Source organism: Zalophus californianus, chromosome 4, assembly GCF_009762305.2.
Source record: "Zalophus californianus isolate mZalCal1 chromosome 4, mZalCal1.pri.v2, whole genome shotgun sequence".
In the NCBI taxonomy this organism is placed as follows: domain Eukaryota; kingdom Metazoa; phylum Chordata; class Mammalia; order Carnivora; family Otariidae; genus Zalophus; species Zalophus californianus.
In genome coordinates, this window is record NC_045598.1 from 115466368 (window position 1) to 115481027 (window position 14660).

Below are 14660 nucleotides of genomic sequence, written 5' to 3' on the forward strand. Positions count from 1 at the left end.
TCTGCTTCTGCCTCTCCCTGCCCCCCACGTGTGCGCTCATGCTCTCTCTCTCTCCCCCTCAATAAATAAATAAATAAATAAATAAATAAATAAATAAATAAATAAATAAAATCTTAAAAAAAAAAAGAGCAACCAATCACAAACAGCCAACTAGGTTTTCTTTTTTTTTTTTTTTAAGATTTTACTTATTTATTTCACAGAGAGAGACACAGTGAGAGAGGGAATACAAGCAGTGGGAGTGGGAGAGGGAGAAGCAGGCTTCCCGCTGAGCAGGGAGCCCGATGCGGGGCCCGATGCGGGGCCCGATGCGGGGCTCGATGCGGGGCTCGATCCCAGGACCTGGAATCATGACCTGAGCCAAAGGCAGACACTCAACGACTGAGCCACCCAGGCGCCCCAACCAACTAGGCTTTCTTAAATGAGGCAACCTCTTAAGCTGTGGCCAAATAATACCCTTGCTTTGCTTCTGCATCTGCTCTGTAAAAGCCTTTTCCCCAACTCCTGTTCGCAGAGTGCCCCTAACCACTTTTGGTTTGGCACTGCCTGATTCGAATCTATGTTCAATTCTCAACACAGCATCTCTCAAACTCTTCAAAGTTTTAATATGCCTCAGCTTGTCTTTTAAAAGTCATGGTGTCAGAAACTGGATCCAAAGGAGACCTTTGACGGTTCTCGGGGAGCAATCGGGCAAAGGCACCTGCCGAGCCCACTGTGCCCACTTCTTTCTTTGAGGGTGCAGAAAGTTCCTCTCAGATCTGAGCTCTGCAGCTTTTGCACTGTGAGCTCTCCAGCTTTCTTTGAGTATTTCTTTTTCCAGACTGGGTCCAGCGTTGGAGTTGATCTGACGTAAACTGGTCTGGGTCCATTGTGAGGCCTCCAGTACGTAAAATTCTGTTTTAATGGAAAAAGAGAGAGAGCAAAACAAAATGGATTCCTCTAAGCGCAAAGAGTCTGGGACTCCTCCAGCTAGGATTCTGCCTGAGTATACATAGAAAAATTATGAGCCCAGAACCTGTGTTTGTCTGAACAAGTGTATGAAATTTATCAAAGATAATCTTGAATTACATTGGCCACACTGGGGAATTTTTAATCTAGATAAGCTTATCCATTTATAAGGTGTCCTAGAGAAAAAGGCATCCCAAATTTCCCCCAAAATAATGGGAAACATCTTTTTTTTATGTTATGTTAATCACCATACATTACATCCTTAGTTTTTGATGTAGTGTTCCATGATTCATTGTTTGTGCATAACACCCGGTGCTCCCATGCAGTACATGCCCTCTTTAATACCCATCACCAGGCTAACCCATCCCCCCAACCCCCTCCCTTCTAGAACCCTCAGTTTGTTTCTCAGAGTCCATAGTCTTTCATGGTTCATCTCCCCCTTCGATTCCCCCCCTTCATTTTTCCCTTCCTACTATCTTCTTTTTTTTTCTTTAACATATAATGTATTATTTGTTTCAGAGGTACAGGTCTGTGATTCAACAGTCTTGCACAATTCACAGCGCTCACCATAGCACATACCCTCCCCAGTGTCTATCACCCAGCCACCCCATCTCTCCCACCCCACACCACTCCAGCAACCCTCGGTTTGGGAAACATCTTTTGACTGGTGTCCAAAAACATCTAAGAGTCTAAATGAATTAAAAATGGCCTCTTAGAAATTTTTTAAAAAGCAAATGAAAAAATCTAAGTTGTTTCCATAAATATTAGTAAAAAGCTTTAGGCATCAGAGCGAGTAATCTTAACTTATTCCAACTGCCAGAAACACAATTTGGATCCAACAGTTCTTTTAGAAACTAGTGAGTTTTGTATTATAATACTTGTCTCATGGCTAAAATATAAAAAGTGTCTGCTATATGTTTGTTTATGTCTATATACGTGTTATAGATGTGTGACTTTTCTATCTCCAGATGGTATTGGCAAAATTAATTTGTAGAAGAACTCTATTTAATTGGCTTAAAGAAAAATAAATTATTTACATAAATTAAATATTCTCTCAGAAATATAAAAACTAACCCAAATGTTTTTCAAGTTCACATGATCTGGCATAATCTGGGTATATAAAAGCTAGTCTAAATTTGGTTGGTTTAGTTAAAACATTCATGTCTTCAGAGTTATCAAAATTAAATATAATGCAGACATACAACTTCAATTCTACCTAGTTTACTAGTCAAATAAACTGATATTATGGCTGTCACAAAATATTTCAGCAAGAAAAATAACTTGAGATGATGGATAGCTGTTTAATACCTTGTGAAATTTTCAGGAGTAATCTCAACATCATGGTTAAGAACAAGTGCATTGAATAGATGTAAGTAAAAGTTTATAAATGGACTTTTCAACAATAATTATGTTTTATGTTACATCTACTTAAAGGTAGTATCTCTCAAGAGTCTTAAATACAAGGGCCCCTGGGTGGCTCAGTTGGTTAAGCGTCTGCCTTCAGCTCAGGTCATGATCCCACCGTTCTGGGCTTTAGTCCCACATCGGGCTCTCTGCTCAGCAGGGAGCCTGCTTCTCCCTCTTCCTCTGCCTGCCGCTCTGCCTACTTATGTGCTCTCTCTCTCTCTCTCTCTCTGTCAAATAAATAAGTGAATAAATAAAGTTTTAAATACGTGCTTGTACATCAGATGGTCTCACCTGAGCTGGGAAAAAGAGAAACAAGATGAACAAGGAGATGAATAGCAAAAACGTTTCACAAACTGACATCATAACCTACGAGTTGTACACTGAAACAACTTAAACCTGATAGTGAGCGAGGGTGGTGCTAATACCAATTTTTTAGTCAATCCATCACGTACAAGAAGATGGCCAAAGGGAGAAAATGTTAAAGTAATTAACCTAGGAGGCCATTAGACTGAGCTGCCTCTAATGCCTTGGTAGACCCTGTAACCCAGAGTCAATTCCTATAAATGCACTTGCACCACAGACAATGACACTAAACAATCACAAACAGCCACCTCGACTTCCCCAAATTAGTCAACTGCCTAAGCTGTAGCCAGTCAAATCATTTCCTTGCTCTGCTTCCACATCTGTTCTATACAAGCCTTTTCCCAAGCTCTGTCAAGAACTTTCAGTTTGGTGCTGCCTGGTTGAAAGCAACAGTAACTCAAACTCTTGAAAATGTTAATGTGCCTCAGTTTATCTTTTAACATTATGAACTGAATGTTTGTGTTTGCCTCAAAATCTGCGTGTTGAAGTCGTGAACCTCAATGTGATGGTATTTGGAAATGAGGCCTTCAGGAGGTAATTAGGGTTAGATGAGGTCATAGGGATGCCCTCATCATGGGATTAGTGTCTCTATAAGAAGAGACACCAGACACCGAGGAAAGTCATCTGAGGACACAGCGAGAAGGTGGCTGTCTACAAGCCAGAGAGAGGGCTCTCCCCAGAACCTGACCATGGTGGCACCCTGTTCTCAAACATCTAGCCTCCAGAAGGGTGAGAAAATAAATTTCTGTTGGTTAAGCCACACAGTCTATGGTATTTTGTTATGGGAGCACAAGCTGACTAATACACAATACAAATGAAGCCGCTTAATCCCACCGCCAAAACAAAATATGGTTAAACATCACTGACAACAGAGACTAAAATTCCTGTGAACAGACAAAACACAAGAGCAAGCATGTTTAATTCCTCTCTCCCTTGTTCTGTTGGAGATACATTTACTTAGCGTCCCCAATTTGCCAGGCACTCCAATTTTGGGGGGTGGGGGTGTGTTCTTCGGAGTTGCTCAAAGTCAAGTTGAGGAGCACAGATGCAGTCAGATCATTTCAAGAAGTGCAATGACAGAGGTACATCTCAAACTGCCCGGGCACCTAGAAGAGGAAGCTGATGCTGCCGCTCACAGAGAGAAGAGAGAGAGGTCTGGGAGCTCCGTCTTAGAACTGACACTTGGCACCCATCCTAAGCAAGGCAGGCACATTAAGAAACAGGCATAGGGCATTCGAGGCAAAAGAGAGAAAAAATGATTCATAGATTCTGAATGAGTCCCTTTCCTTCTTTCTAGTCTTGACCCACTTGAAAATGTTGTCATTTTTAAGATGAAGCTGTTCACTTCCTGGCAAGATGCAGAGCATGTTTCTCTGCATCACCGAGCAAAGCCAGTGACCAGGTCTGCTCTGCGCGGCATCTTCCCTGCACGACCCCAGCCCCAGACCCATCATGATGCAGCAGGTTACAGCAGGTTCCATGAGCACTCCTCTTTTTGGAGAGGCACAAAGTTGTGAAAAAAGATCAGGAACAATGCACTGAGTGGAGAGAGGCTGGTACTCTGGTCACCTGGTCTTCTCCAAGCATCACCAGGGATCTATCCGGCATTAGGGAAAAGAGAAGAGGCAGGCACCCCCTCATGACTTTTTTTTTTTTTTTGCAGCTCAGTAAATAAACTATTAGTTTAATGGAAGACGGTTTTTCCACTGTCTTTCGTACAATAGGTATTTGCAAGCAGCTGACATACTTTGGCCTAACAGTAACTCTGAGTATCGACACCACGACACTTTTACAAAGTCCTCTACCTAACTATCCCAAAAGCCTCTGCGTTGGTATTACCAAAGCAAATCTAATGTCAATCACACAGGATTTCACTTATTTGCGATACCAGTACCTAAATTCTTACAACAACTGAGCTTCAGGATTTTCCAGGTATGTCAATTTTATTATACTGCTCTATTGGCCCCATAATGCCAATCTCCCACAACTGGAAAAAAAATTAAAAATAGCTTCTAAAGTGGCGAGTAATCCCGCCTCCCAATGATTCCCCCGCCACCCCCCGTTCTGCGATCATCTCTCCTTGAGTACAGGCTAGACTTACTGACGTTCTTCTAAGGAAAGTAATACGGCAAAGGGAAGGGGATATCACTTCTGACATCAGGTTACAAAAGACTGTGACTTCATGGGGCGCCTGGGTGACTCAGTTGTTAAACATCTGCCTTCGGCTCAGGTCATGATCCCAGGGTCCTGGGATCGAGTCCCACATCGGGCTCCCTGCTCGGCCAGAAGCCTGTTTCTCCCTCTTCCACTCCCCCTGCTTGTGTTCCCTCTCTCACTGTCTCTCTGTCAAATAAATAAATAAAATCTTAAAAAAAAAAAAAGACTCTGACTTCCATCTTGCTTGCATTCTCTTGGGTTGTTCTCACTTCTTCACACCGGAGAATCAAGCTACCAGGTGGTAAACTGACCCATGCAGAGCCTGATGTGGCAGAAGCTGAGGGCGGACTCCAGTCAGCAACCAGCAAGGAACTGGGGCTCTTAGTCCACTTGAGTTCGAGGAACTAAGTCCTGGCAACAGCCCTGTGAGTGAGCCTAGAAGTGGAGCCTTCCCCAGTGGAGCCTTGAGATGACAGCAGCCCCAGCAGACACCTTGACTCAGCAGAGACCTTGAGCCAGAGGATGTAGCAAAACTGCAGCCAATTCCTGTTACCTTCAAACAATAAATGTTACCGTAAACTGCTAAGTTGTGGAACACTTGTTACACAACAATAAATAACTAATACAGTCACAGAAGCCAAAATAATAATAATAATAGCTAGCATGTAGCAAGAGTTTATTCTGTATGAAGCACTCCAATAAGCCCTTCATCTATTCTGCAGGTAAAAGGAAACAGATCAAGCTAACTTAAGGAAATAGTAATAATATTATCAAAAATAACATTTTTTACTTCTAAGGAAGTTATTGGATCATGTAAATGAAGAGTCTAGGATTAGATATTCAGGGACAGTGAATTGCTCAAATGATGTCAGGAATCCATCTTTCTCTCTGCCTGCCTCTCTATTCTGGCTCTCAGTGAACTGATTTCATTCTTCAGCTGGTTCTGTGAAAGTATTGGCAAAGATATACACCAATGGCACCAGACTTAGATTCTCCTAGTTAGTAACCCCAGTGGAAAACAAGCAGTACTGCTTTTCTGATAGTTTTAGCAAAAGTCCTAGGGCTGACCCTAATTGAACTAGTCACACACTTGACCTTGTGCAGTTACTGTGTGTGGGCAGAAGGATGGAATTCACTAACTTGCCAGGCTGTTCACAGACCTGGAGCTAGATGCAGAGTGAGCTCTATGCAAATCACAGGGATTGAGGATGGGATAGATGTATTTTCCCAAAGAAAACTGGAGTTGTATTATTAGAAATAAGGACATTAAAAGGTGAACAAGAAAAAAAACAAAAAACAGAAGTCCACTCCATGCTGCCTCTTGTCGGTCCAGTGTTCACACACACACATGCACACGCACAATTCCCTTTTTTCCATATATACACTTGCAGAAACGTTCCCACTTAACATAATCTAAATGATATTTAGAATGTATTCACTCGGGGGGCGCCTGGGTGGCTCAGTTGGTTAAGCGACTGCCTTCGGCTCAGGTCATGATCCTGGAGTCCCGGGATCGAGTCCCGCATCGGGCTCCCTGCTCAGCAGGGAGTCTGCTTCTCCCTCTGACCCTCTTCCCTCTCGTGCTCTCTATCTCTCATTCTCTCTCTCTCAAATAAATAAAATCTTTAAAAAAAAAAAAAAAGAATGTATTCACTCGGGGTGCCTGGGTGGCTCAATCAGTTAAACGTCTGCCTTCAGCTCAGGTCATGATCCCAGCATCCTGGGATCGTGTCCTGCGTCGGGCTCCCTGCTCAACGGGGAGCCTGCTTCTCCCTCTGCTTCTGCTGCTCCCCCTGCTTGTGTTCCCTCTCTCTCTCTTTAGTGCTCTCTTTCTCAAATAAACAAATAAAATCTTTTTTAAAATGTATTCACTCATTCCAAAGGAAAACAACCCAGAATCTTTTCTAGTCACTGCATCCAGCTGAAAGTCAAGGGTCATTTGGTGATATTCACTCCTTTCAGTCTGGTCCATGCGTGGGTCCTCAAAGCTATCAATCCATGGTTAAGTGATGCTTCTACCACAAACACTTTCAACACACAGTGATGAAGGAAAAACAAGGTAACTCTCTGGATCCATGACATGACATAGAGCAAAGACTGCCTATCCTACCAGGAGAGCAAACGTGGTGATCCACAATGTGAGCCATGACCAGTTGGGCAGTCTTAGAGAGCTCCCTTGTCTTGCTCTTCCATGACTGTCTGAGATGGGCCCCTGTAAGGATTTCCCTCCCTGGATCTGCATACCATCAGCCTCATTTGCATGAAGGAAGAGTGTTGGCTGGGCTCCTCCAGGCTTAGGGTTTGTCTGTTCATCTCCCTTAACACTTACTCAATCAGCTGTCAATCCACCAGCTTTCTGCCACTCTCAGAAGTAGCAACCAAGTCAGGGTTGTATAGATTAATAGGCCACTAACCTCCCTCCTCCCACCACACTCTGAGCTGTTTATGCTTCCTAGACACAAGTCCCTCAGGCTTGCCTGTTACACTGACCCTTTAGGAGATGTCCTTTTACTTGATATAATGCAAAACAAGCACATGTTTGCCAGTAAGTACTTTACTCAACTTTGACAGATCGTAAAATTCTTTTTTCATGCAGATTCCTCGTACTGTAATCTCCAGAAAACTTAGTTTACACAGAATGCCAGGGAAGGCCAATCAATGCTACTGTCCCACTATACACATACACCCCTCAAATACAAAAAAAAATAATTTTTACTAGGATCTCTCAAGAACTGAGTGTGCAATGTTTTATTAGCAGATCTAGATAAAGTTATCAACAAATTAAATTTAAGACAATGAAAGAATTTTCAGAGAAATGATTGTTAACTAGAAAGAAATTTCCAAACACGAGAATTTTTGCAAGCATGGGGAAAGTGCTAGAGAGAACTTAACAAATGTTTGAACAAAATGTTTCCTCCACGGTTTGACACCACAAGAGAGGGTGCAAAAATGAAAGCAAGAGGCTGGTGGACCTAAATTACATCATTAAAGAAAAAGAGAAACACGAATGATTTGGTTTGCAGAGTGGCTCAGAACAGTGTGCTCTGGCCCTGGGATATGAAGCCACGGAGGCTGGTCCCAACTGTGCTACTATATACAGCCCTTGAACATATCACCTAATATCTCATGCAAGTTTCCCCATTCACAAACTGCAGAGAGACAAAGTGGGCGGGAGGACAAAATAATCTTCCAGCTCCAAAGACTGCACAGGTCAATTTGAGAATACCAATACTACCTATTCCGTTTTCATTCTCAGAGTCCAGAACCAGGTCCTGGGACCCTCAGACCAATGATAGTTCAACCATATCTTCACTCAGCTGAACCCAGGGAACATTTTTAACTGTCAAGAGATTTATTTATGGCCCCGCCCTAAAACATTTGGTCACTTCAAGAAGTTGCCTCTTTTTTATAGAAAGTTCAACAGCATTATTGAGATATAATTCACATACCATACACTCCACCCACTTAACATACACAACTTAATGGTTTTCAGTATATTCACCAGGTTCTGAAACCATCACTGCAATCAGTTTTATAACATTTTCGTCACCCCAAAAAGAAACCTCTTATTCATTGGTAGTTGCTCCACATCTCTTCTCAAACCCTCCTGCCCTAGGCAACCACTAATCTACTTTCTGTATCTCAAGATTTGCCTATTCTGGACATTTTCTTATAAATGGAAACACACACTATGTGGTATTTTGTGACTGGCTTCTCTCAGCATGTTTTTAAGGTTCATCCATGTTGTTGTATGTATCAGCACTTCATTCCTTTTTATGGCTGAATAATATTCCATTGTACAAATACACTTCACTTTGTTTACCAGTTGATGAGCATGTGGGTTGGTTCCAATTATGGACATTTGTGTGCCTTTAGATGTGAACACATATTTCACTTCTCTTGCTTCAGTAGACATCTAGGAGGAAATTGCTGGATCTTACGGTAACTGTGTTGAACATTTTGAGGAACTGCCAAATTGTTTTCCAAATGGTTGCAACATTTTATATTTCTACCAGCAATGTATGAGAGTCCCAGTTTCTCCACATACTCACTAATATTTTTCATTGTCTTTTTTATTAAAGACAACCTATTGAATGTGAAATCACTGTGATTTTGACTTGCTTTCCCCTAATGGCTAATGATGTTGAGCACATTTTCATGGGCTTACTGGCTATTTGTATATCTTCTTTGGAGAAACGTCTATTTAGACACATCACTCATTTTCAGTTAAATTTTGTTTTGTTTTGTTAGTTGTAAGAACTTTTTATGTATTCTGGATACAATTCTCTTACTGTGTATATATGATTTACAATATTTTCTCCTATTTTGTGGGTTATCTTTTCACTTTCTTGATGAGGTTTTTTGAAAATCAAAGTTTTTCATTTTGCTGAAGTCCAGTTTACCTGTTTTTTCTACTGTCCCTTGTGCTTTTGGTGTTGTATGTAAGAAGGCTTTGCCTGATCCGAGGTCACAAAGATTTACCCCTACATTTTCTTCTAACAGTTTTATAGTTTCAGCTCTTACATATAAGTCTATGATTCATTTTTTAGTTAATTTTTTACATGGTGTGAGGTAGAAGTTCAGCTTAATTTTTCTGCCTGTAGTTATCCAGTTGTTCCAGCACCATTTGTTGAAAAGACAATTCTTTCCTCTGTTGAATTATTCTGGCACCTTGTCAAAAATCAACTGACCATAAATGTATGGATTTATTTATGGACTCTCAATTCTATTCTGTTTATCTATATGTCTATCCTTATGCCAATACCACAATATTAATTACTGTGGCTTTAAAATAAGTTTTAAAATTGAGAAATGTGAATCTTCCAACTTTGTTCTTCCTTTTATGAAACTGTTTTGAATATTCTGGGTCCCTTACAATCTTATATGAATTTTAGAATCAACCTATCAATTTCTGCAAAAAAAAAAAAAAAGGAAGCTGAAAGAAAAGAAAAAAGGAAGCTGAGATGTTGATAGGAATTGTGTCTGTTTTGTATACCAATTGTGGAGGCCTGGAGTCATTTTACAAAAGGAAACTCCTCCAGTTTGTAATCCCCAGTAATACACGCCTGACGTTTTTACCTCTGTGCATCACCAGACCCAGCAAGGGCTACTTGAGCATTAGGTATCCCTTGAGAGAAAGGTATTATGTTCTACTTCTTTGCATTCTGTTCAATAATCTTTATTTATAAGGCATTTACAAATGTGAAGCACAATGTTGGAAGCCAACTCTTGGTTTAATCATTAGATGACTAATTACTTCATAAGAAAAATCAATTTAATCCTACATGATATCAATTTAGGTGTAATAATCCTTGGCTTTAAGTTTGGGTCTGAGTTCAGCACACATTTCTAGCCACAAAGCTGAATGCTGCTAAAATGACCTTCTAAGAAACCTACATAGATTAAGCAGACCACCTGCCTCTGGATTGTGTAGCCCAAGATTATAAAGTTCTAGTCCCTGTTGCACACGACTAATGCAGAATTTTGCAAAACAATCTATTCCCTTTGTCATTATATCCTAAGCAATATATCACTTACATCATTCCTTTCTATTTTGATTTAGGATTAAATTTGAATTAGGAGCTCATTGTTGCCTGTAGGGGGCAGTCATAACATACCTAGACATTCAAAACAGGAGGCTCTCCCAGGAATAGAACACTAGTGGATAAGCTGCTGATCCACAAAACAAATAATCTTTCAGATAGCGTAACCTTCCAGGGAGGTCCCCAGCTGACTGACAGATGGCCCAGCATCAGCCAAACAAAGAGAAATAGAGTGGATCCTGGGCTAGTATTGTTAAAATCAGGCTGCAGGACTCATTTGGAACTTTATTGTAAAAACATGCCCAATCCTTCTCAAGACAACCAAGAGTGCCTCCAGAAACATTTCTCCAGGCCATCTATGTGGAAGCAATTTCTGCCCCTGCCCAGGGCTGAGGGATATAAAGCAAACATTCATCAAACCATGGAAGATGAAGGCAGCACCAAAGCTGTGCATGATATCAAGGTAAGATGATCTCCACAATCCATGATCCTTTCTTGACAAAGAAAAGGTTTATCCAGAAAGAATATAAAACCATAAGCAAGCTTTCATAGTATTGTTCACTTTATCTTATTGAGAATTTATCAAAATATTTTCAAGCCAACCCCCAGAGAAAAATTAGAACCTTGATGATAATTACCAGATCTGTCCAGTTTTCTCCAATCTAAACAGCTTCCCCTTGCCAAGGCAAATGCTTATTTATTTATCGTTTGTCTGTTTCAGGAGGTAATGTTTTAAAAAGCAGAAAACATAGCCATAGATTTTTCTGACTTTGATGTTTTGTAGTTATTGTGGCTTGGATGTTTTTCTCTGAAATAAAAATTATATCCCGTATAGTAATGAAAGAAAAATTATAGGCTGCTTTCTACAAAAATTGCTCAAGAAAAAAACTGATAAAATAATACAGGAATATAAGAACATTAAGAAGCTAAGGGATGTTTTTCCTAAATTCATAGTTTCCTATGGTGAATTTTCTAAGCATGAATTTCTACCAATAGATAACATTATTTCCCTGAAGAGTGACAATGTCCCTGCTCAGTGTTGTATCTTTGCAGTTTAAGTCTGTAAATCCTCTTAACTATGAATAGAATCATCTCTTAAAAGGTTATTCAGAGTGGAGGGGGATGGGCATGTGTTAATTCCTACCAATAATCAGAGCTCAGAATTAAACATTGCAATCATATTGCAGCAAACCTATCCAAATACTTTAACACCAAAAAATTGATCTATCCTTGTGCCATGGCTCATATCCTGATAATAATCATGATTTATTGTCAGACATCTTATTTTAACTAATTGGCACAGGAAAAGGAAAAATGTAGGAATGTACTGACCTTCACTTTTGAGACAGATGTGAACAAATAATAAAGGTTATTCCACAGCTCCTATTATCACCTGAGCACTAGGTCTTTGGGAAACTAAAATGAAATGGATATACTGGCTGGAAGTCCTTAATTAACGGGCATCTAAATCCAAATGTAGGGAACCAATGCAAAAGAGATTTCTGAAAGGTAGAATTTGGAGGCTACTCTGGGGAAACATCAACAACAACATAGGTATGTTTTATGTGTGCATATATATATTATGTGCACACACATATAATTTCAAAGTTCTAACTGTATCGAGGGGTATCCTTTAAGCAGAATCATGGGCAAATCCATTGGAAAGGTATTTATGAATCAGCAGTACATCTTCCCACAGCATCCTGGAATTAAATGCACAGCCAGCACTGGGCAATCCTACCTGCGATCCTGACCTCATTCACCTGAGTAAACAGGTTCCAGCCGGTGCAGTCAGGTTCGAGAATCAGAAGTGATCCGGTTGGGTTGCTACTGGCCTCTCCACTCAGTTGTGCCTCCTCAAAAAAATCTTTTTATGTCGCATCTGAATATAGATGCACATATAGGTGAATATGTCCCTCTGCTAACATATATAAGGATGGTAGAACTCAATTCATTTTAAATCTACAAATAGCACAGCATCCTTACTATCTACAAAATCTGGGCTAAGTTTTGAGAAAGAGAAAGATATGCCCTTCCTTTTTGCAGACTTACAGTATACTGGGAAAGACAAACATATCAACATATTATCAAATTATCATATTATCAGCATGACTTATGTCAATAGTAGAGGATATCTATGTAATTACATTCTTTGATCAGGAAGGCGGTAAGAAGTTAGGGATGGTATATGACCGCTATGGAGTAAAACAACTAAAAAAGGCCTAATGAAAGAGTGAAAGAGATGAAATTTAAGGTAGACATGAAATAATGTCTAGAAATATAGAAAAGTAGACAGGGAGAGCATGTCCAGAGGCCAGTTATAAAAACCTTCAAAAATCCTCAACCTGAGCCTCACACATTATACAGAAATCTACTCAAAATGCATCATGGACTTATAAAATGTACAACTGTAAGTAAAACTATAAAACTTTTAGGAAAAAAATTTTTAAATCTTTGTGACCTAAGGCTAAGCAGAGTTCTTAGACATCAAAAGTATAGTCCATAAAGGAAAAATTAATAAGTTGAACCTCAGAATATCAAAAATAAACTTTTGCTTTGCCAAAACCCTATTTAAAGGCTAAAAAGACAAACTACAGAGTTTGAGAAAATATTTGCAAACCCCCTATCTGACAAAGACCTTGTATTAGAATATATCAAGAAGTCACAAGACTCAAGAATAAAATAACAAGCAATCTAACTAGAATATGGGCAAAGAAAATGAACAAGCATTCCATCAAAGAGCATATACAGATGGCAAATAAATACATGAAAAGATAGTCAACGTCAAAGCCATTAGGAAAACGCAAACTAAAAACACAATAAAATATCACTGCACCCTTATCAAAATGGCTATAATGAAAAACAGTGAGGGGTGCCTGGATGACTCATTTGGTTAAGTATCAGACTCTTGATCCCAGCTCAGGTCTTGATCTCAGGGTCATGAGTTCGAACCCTCCACTGGGCTCCACTTAAAAAAATATTGACAAAATCTTTGTGCTGGCAAGTCTATAGAGAAACTAGATCACCCATACGTTTCTAGTAAGAATGCACAATGGTACAACCCATCAGGACAACAATTTGGCAGTGTCTTACAAAATCAAACATGCAAGGATCCTATGGCCCAGCTATTTCACTATTGGGCATTTATCCCAGAGAAATGAAAACCCACGTTCATGAGGCTCCTGAGTGGCTCAGTCATTAAGCATGTGCCTTTAGCTGAGGTCATGATCCCATTGGGCTCCCTGCTTGGCGCGAAACCTGCTTCCCCCTCTCACACTCCCCCCTGCTTGTGTTCCCTCTCTCGCTGTCTCTCTCTGTCAAATAAGTAAATAAAATCTTAAAAAAAAAAGAAATGAAAACCCACATTCACACAAAATCTGTACATCAACGTCCACAGCAGCTTCATTCACAACAACCAAAAACAGAAACAACCCAAGAAACTCCTTCAAGGGATGAATGAAGGACTGTGGTACATCCATACTATGGAATACTATGAAGCAACAAAAAAGAATCAATTGTTGATATACAAAAGGAATGAACTATTGATACATGTCCCTTGGATAAATCTCAAGGGAATGATGCAGAGTGAAAAAATAATAATCCCAGAAAGCCAAAAACTGTGTGATTCCATTTATATAATATTCTTGAGATAAAATTATAGAGATTGAGAACAGATTTGTGGTTGCCAAAGATTAGGATGCAGAGAAGGTGGTGGATGTAAATGCAAAGGGGTAGAATGGGGGAACTTTGTGGTGCTGGGACAATTCTTTATCTTGATTTCAGTGGCGGCTACACAAACCTACAGATGTGATATAAGTCCTTAGAACTACACACACACACACACACACACACACACACACGAGTGCTTGTAAACCTTGGGAAATCTAAATAAGCTCTATGAATTATACCCATATCGGTTTCCTGGCTCTGATACTGTACAAGAGTCATGCAGTTTCCTTTAGGAAAACTGAGCCAAAAGTGCCTGGGACCACTTTGCACATTCTCCTTTGGAACTTACTATGAATCTCTAATCATTTCAAAATAAAAAGTTAAAAGAAAACAAGGGTAGTTATACTGATGATACCAACACACTACTGCCTACATTTATTGTTGTGGTTCTCCTAGTTGTTCTTTCGTTTGGATCCTTAGCCAATTTCACTGGGTCAGGAGCACTCGTGTCATTAGATTCGTTTCAGAGATGAGAAAACAAGTTTGGAAATACTGTTGGTTACATGTGTGAAGTCA

At 40.0% G+C, this 14660-nt stretch overlaps 1 long non-coding RNA gene across 1 annotated transcript in view; it reads right to left on the reverse strand.

Annotated features, from left to right (window-relative positions):
* Positions 1-378: 378 nt before the first annotated feature.
* Positions 379-14660, reverse strand: part of LOC113935315 — a 33999-nt gene continuing 19717 nt past the window's right edge. The window contains exon 3 of the long non-coding RNA XR_003524019.1: positions 379-891. This is a non-coding gene — a long non-coding RNA (uncharacterized LOC113935315). The remainder of the gene's footprint in view (positions 892-14660) is intronic.